A 6,468-nucleotide genomic window follows, 5' to 3' on the forward strand; every position below is an offset into this window, starting at 1 on the left:
CCCTCATCGAAATATTACAAATGCCTAATCCGTTCGAAAAACTTTAAGCGCCTTGGGGCGGTAAAAGTGTTTCCATTTGGTTTGTAGCGGACGGTGCTGTTTGCTTCTTTATTCGTTATGTTAGAAGGACATCTTGTGGCGCTGGCAGATGGTGCCCATTCGGGTTTTTGGCCGCTTGTGATTTTTCGTCGAACGCGAACTTTTGGGCCAGGCTCGGTTTTAAAGTGGCTCGCATACTTCTAACATACTGCCCATTCCTCATGCCTTCCATCGTCAATTTAATGTACACGCACGTGCATGAGATCTGAAAGTTAGCACAGCAATTCCAGTCCAGTGGAATCAGTCCATTGCAATTCTACCACTTATAGCTTCCAGTTGTAGAGCACTGATTGTGTACTGCTAGGAGTTACTTAGCTGGGTGGTGGGATGGCCCAAAGCAAGGATTCAGATAAGGAAAGTAATATTTGGGCAGACCCATAAGTTAGGCGGTGATCTTTTAGGTACCCGTTCTCAAGTCACTTATGCCTTGGTGGATAAGTTCCAGAACTTTGAATCATGTCCTGAAACAGACAGGCATCCAGCACAGCTCCACAAAAATATGTGCCCTATAGCTAGGCCAGTAGTACCTTAGTCAAAGGCAGCTCCACCTACAACCCATTACAGAACTCCTGAATATGAAGAACAATGAGCCAAGTTATCTCTGTTCAAGATGGGTCATGGTAGCTTATGCAGCGCTTAAACTCAATTGATCTATCTTGCTTTCAACTCTGAAGTCTAGGTCCCACATTGCAGGTTAGATTTAGAAATGAATGCTGGATTTGGAAAGAAAAAATAATCTGTTCTAACGTCCAAATGACATGTATTAAGTATATCTACAAATAAACTTCCTAATACTTTCCCTTCAAATGCAAAACTTTTGATGAACCTCCAACAGGGATGCCCTCACTAATTTATGTAGATTCATAGACCTAGTGCAAGAATGTTCCAAAAGCTCCTAAACTGGTACTGTTAAACCTGCAGAACAAACTTTGCTCCTTAGCCATATTGCTGCCAAGATGCCACCTTGAGAAAGTAATGGATGTGCTTGAAGTAAAATAAATTGAATCAAGAAAGACCAATTGAATTCAAGGTAGAGAGGATTGAAGGGAAGTTTTCATATGATTTATAGCTCACTTCTGAGAAGAAGAAGTAAGTCATGATTTAATGATGTCTCTTACTATCTGGGAAGAAATCCTGCTTATTTGAACAACATTTTAATGGATATTGTGTAACATGTCCTGTCATTTGTATTGCATTGCACATTGTAATGTATTTGATCTGAGAAGTTTTTTGTCTGGTCTAGTGCAAGTTAGTTTAACTTGCTTGGGGCCTTAACTGTCTTAACTGACAGCTGTGTGCAGAAGGGTTGGTGTTAGAATTCTCAGTACGCAGAAGGGAGATAGAAGCAGGAGTTGCCCAAGACATTTTGGCACCTGAGGCAACGATAAAGTGGCATCCCCCATCCCCATCAGGGAAGAAGGAAAGAGTGAAGATCTACATCAGGAACAAGGGATCTGCAGCCCCTGTGGATTCTGTTACCTGAGGCAGTTGCCTCATAGGTAGCCCAGCCCTGGATAGAAGATATGCATATTTTGATTGGTGGATGCAGGTTGAGAATTTTCAGTTGGACAGTGTGATTGGCTGAGTCTAGACTAGATAGGCCAGAAGCATATATATGGCTGGGCACTGGTCAGCAGTTGGAGTTGTGGGTACTCATGGAGTCAGCCAGAAGAATGTGGGAGAGGATTGGAGAGGCAATGGTATAGTGTCTAGAGTGCCTTGCCAGTATCCCGTCTGGGATCGTTGTTTTCTGTTGCTAGCTTGCCAGGATATTGAATGTGACTAAGCACACAATGAATATTCATTGCCAAGTGAGGGCCTGATTTGGGCCTCTTCGTTGCACCAGCCTGGAGTCAGTGCAATGAAAAAGTAACACTCCTCTCCCCCAACCAGCAGGACCTGGCAAGGCTTCAGATGCAGCAATGGCTATGTTGCTCAGATCAGTCACTGGGGAGGCTTAGGATTGCTCTTCCCATCTTACACCCTCTCTTAAATATGTTTATATAAACATTAATTTAGAAATAAGTTCAGTAAAGCCATTTTTAAAAAAATTAAGTGTGTTTAGCCAATGGTATTTTATTGTTAAATGCAAAGACTATTACTGTTGGTTTTTTCCAACTGTGCCACATTTTGCATGCAGTTAAATCATTTTACTTGGAGGGAAAGTAAGCTGTGGGATGTGTTTGAAGATGCATTAAAGTGATTTATGTAGTGCTAGCAATTGAAGCACTTTAGCTGAGTGGGTTTGCTAATGTCTGAAGTTCTGTTTTAAAGAATGGTTACCAGTGCACCATGCCATTATGCTGAATCTTCAGAGTGTTATGTGCTACTGTATAAGCTTTGTTTTGCTTGATTTTAAAGGCAACTTCAGAAGTTCAGAATGTACATCACTTCTTTATGTTGCCATTTTCACCAGTGTTCTGGTTGAAAGACTGCCAGTCATTTGGCCCCTAAAACCACATCAAACTCATTGCAATGCTTTCTGAGATATTTTAAAATATTTTTAATCCACATTGGTACAGTAATGGCATACAATAGCTTGCATTAATAGAAATGATTGTTTACATAGCTCTATACTGTAGTTCTGTAATTTATATAGATGCCAGTACTACTGAGATTCAGTTTGATACGGCATGAACAAGCTTCAAGGTCATTTATATGTGTAGATGTCTATGATTTATTTGGATTTTTAAGTGTGAAATAGCACACAACAGAAAACTTCCCAGGCTTCAATAATTATTTTTTTAAGAAACGATTTTTTTCCTTAAGAGAAAAATGTAAATCTAAGGAAAAGATAAAATGTTTTATTGACTTTTTGAAACAATGCCCGTATGAATATGCTTTTGCGACTAAGAGCAGTTTAGCCATCTACTTCCATGGATAAAGAACTAGGAATTAGTGATGAAACACTTGGATTACATGGACAAATAGGTATTTACTGCAGAGTAACAGAACAAGTCAATAACTAAGGAGTGAAGCAACAGCAACCACAGAATACTATAAAGCTAAAACTGATGGTCTGTGTTGCATTTTTTTAAGCAAACATTTAAAAGTGCAGAAACTTCTGCACAGTAACAATGTGGTTAGTTAGTTTTCTGTACTTATCGAATTGCACTTGTATTGCAAATTACTGAAGTGTTTTCACGTTGCATACTTGTATAAGACTGTAATGGATAGACCAGAGATAGAAAGCTTGTGGCCCTTGGCCTAATTTCATATGGCTATCAGACTACATAACAAGGGGAAAGGGAATGTCAAAGAGAGGAGAAAATAAGAGAATTGTAGAAAGGTCACTACCCAATGCCCTGAACAAATGTGACTCTCAAATGGAAATAAAAAGACCTCTTCCATAGACATGCTGGAATAGACACTGATTGTGATCCTGACTTTCTTGTTGATAAAAAAAATGTCTGAAGCAGTTATTATTTTCACTCATAAAATAAAACAAAAGGGTCACAACTACATAGAACTTTGTAAACATGGATGCAGAGTTGAGACTTTATGAGAAATCTGGCAGAACATTTATTCTACAGTCCAGAAAACAACTTTTGTGCCAAATCTGCTGAAGAAAGATTTGTGATATTCTCTGTGAATGCTCCGGGAGGCACTTTGAAACTGAAATGAAACTTATGTTTAAACCTTCCAGTATCCAACTGAGTTTACCAAACTCAGTGTCCTCTCTTCTGACATTTAATCTATAAAACACAAAGTTTTGCTGGCTTGTGAATGAGACTGACAATGTCTTGAGATTTCAAAATAAAACATGTTTAGTACAGTCATCTTGAAATTGTCCAAGCTGGCTGCAGATATAGCAGCACCCTGCTGTTAGCAGAAACGGGGGTATGAAGAGATATTAACCATGTGGAAAGTCTGAAGAAAACCAACTGGAGAAACCCTTTACCATCTGTGCTCCTTTTCTTTCATTTTTGTGGGAAAAAATACTTTATATTCTTAGTGCAATAAAAATGGACACATAAAATGAATTCTATCCATTCAATCTCCCAGAATTCTATTTAAAGTTGATCCCTTTGATCAAAATGTGATATATGTATTTTTTTAGAAGAGAGATGCCTCTAGTAAAACAAAGGTAGACATAGCCAAAGTACCCCTCTTGTACTTTCTGTTCCATGCAAAGGCATATGCCACTGAATTTACTTTGTTATAGCCATCCAAATGTCAAAGATATTTTAAAATTGATGGTGGTCATATAGGTCACTGAAAAGCAGTACTTGGAACACCTACATAGCTAGCTTGCAAACATTTGAAAAGTTTTAATGTTGTGGTCTGCCCTACACATGCCCATCGTGCAAAGCATTAATTTCTTGGAATGGTGTGTCCAGCTGCATTAGATTTGTGTGGTGTGTTACTGTTCTTTGGCATGGTAACTGAAATAGCCTGTGGTGTGGTTAATTATGGGGGAGGGGAGCTTACCTCTTTGGTTTTCAGTCCACTCCTAGGGTGAATCTGCTCTCCATATGACACAGGAGACTCAGGTACATTTACAAAAGAATCCATTATTACTACCAAACCCGAGAAGGTTGCATGAGTGGACTTTATTCCATTCTCACATCAACTTAGTTGAATCATGTCCAGTAGGTGGTACGCATGGGATCACTCATGAAAGGAACAAATAATTGCATTTAAAAGTTATGTTGGGGGTGTGATTTAAATTATTTTTATGATTATTTATGAAATTTGCCTCAAAATGAACAATCCATAGAAACTTTGAGGAAGATATACATTAGAAAGTTTATTTGGAAGTGCAATTCATTACATCAAGTGAGTTTCCTTTCTATTATGTTCCTGACCCTCTGAAGCAAATTGAACTCTATGGGAGTTTTTGCGGTGGCGTCAGTGGGTTTTGGAGGAGTAAGTCAAATGCTGAAATTGTACCATGATTGAGATTAGCCTATAGAATAAGTTGATACCAAATATGTTTCTTAACTGCTATATACAATAGTTTTACCTCCAACATTAATCTATTTTTTCTTTGGAAAGCAAAATAGCATCTGTAACCACTAAAGTATGTTTGTCCATTCTTCATAAAGTTGGCAAAAAATGTTGCACTTAACATTTTGGAATGATAAATCTCGGCATATGTGCTATCCCATTAGTTTATTATCTTCATTTGAGTGCTTGGCCTGTAGCCAGAAGATAAGATAGTTGCCAGAATGCATATATCACACCACTTAAATGCAGCAAACTTAACCATTTCCTGATCTAATGAACAGTGCATTTCTTAATTTTTTTATTGATTTCTGCATAATTATAATAGTGTGTTGCAATATCTAATTCCTTTTTCAGTGATGCATGGCTAAGGCTTCAAACATAAACATTCACTTTTCATTTTAAACCTAACTTGTTGCATTTACTAACATTTTAATTTTGTTTATTATGTTTTCTATTTTTAACATTTGAATAGCAATGAAGATTACATGCATTCCATTAGTCTATGAAGCCTTAACAAAGACAAAACAATTTATTATACATACCCAACAGGTCAAATGTCTTGTTTTGGAGCAGATGGTGGAGCGTGTTTCTAATATGAGAGTTTCTCCAAAAGATTACATCATCCCAGCATATTTTCCTTAAAATGCGCAATGTGAGGCTTTCTCCAAGATTCATGAATATTACCTTAATTATAGTATCACACAGCAGGTGTTGTTTTTTTGGGGGGGAGGTGATCCTACTTCAGCATTTTAATCACTGCAGTTTAATGAGTTGATTCCTAGGCTGCTTTAATAAGTGAAGCTAATAAATGCTTTAGAATCATAGAATCATAGAATCACAGAGTTGGAAGAGACCACAAGGGCCATCGAGTCCAACACCCTGCCAAGCAGGAAACTACAGTACTTACCATAACGTGGTATCAGTACATAGAAACAGGAAATGAAAAGGGTGGGTTGAAATTTGTTACACCAACATGGAAATGTTTAAGACAGTGTGTACAAATAACTGATGTCATATTGGCCATGGGCCGTAATGTATAAAACAATGAAAATACACACGTACTGCATTTTTTAAAACAGCTGAAATGGAAACAGCTGCAAGAAAGTAACTATCATCACACTTTCAGTCTACTGTCAATTGTATGAGCATCCAATTTTCTTTGGCAGCTTTTGACTGAAGATAATACAAATTTGACCTCTGACAGGATGTACATGGGATGCTGCAGACATGTCTCACATATGTTTAATCTCTTCACAACCTATACAGCTGTTGTGCCATATTGCTGTAGCTTTTAAGACCCTATATTGCTGCAATAAACACTTTGCTCTCTGATAAATTATATTATTTTTGGAGGCAGAGTGTTGAAAAAGAATTGTCAATATTTTCCCTACAGTACTTTGCAAGATAACTTATTGTCTC

This window comes from Podarcis pityusensis, assembly GCF_964106645.2.
Source record: "Podarcis pityusensis genome assembly, chromosome: 7".
In the NCBI taxonomy this organism is placed as follows: domain Eukaryota; kingdom Metazoa; phylum Chordata; class Lepidosauria; order Squamata; family Lacertidae; genus Podarcis; species Podarcis pityusensis.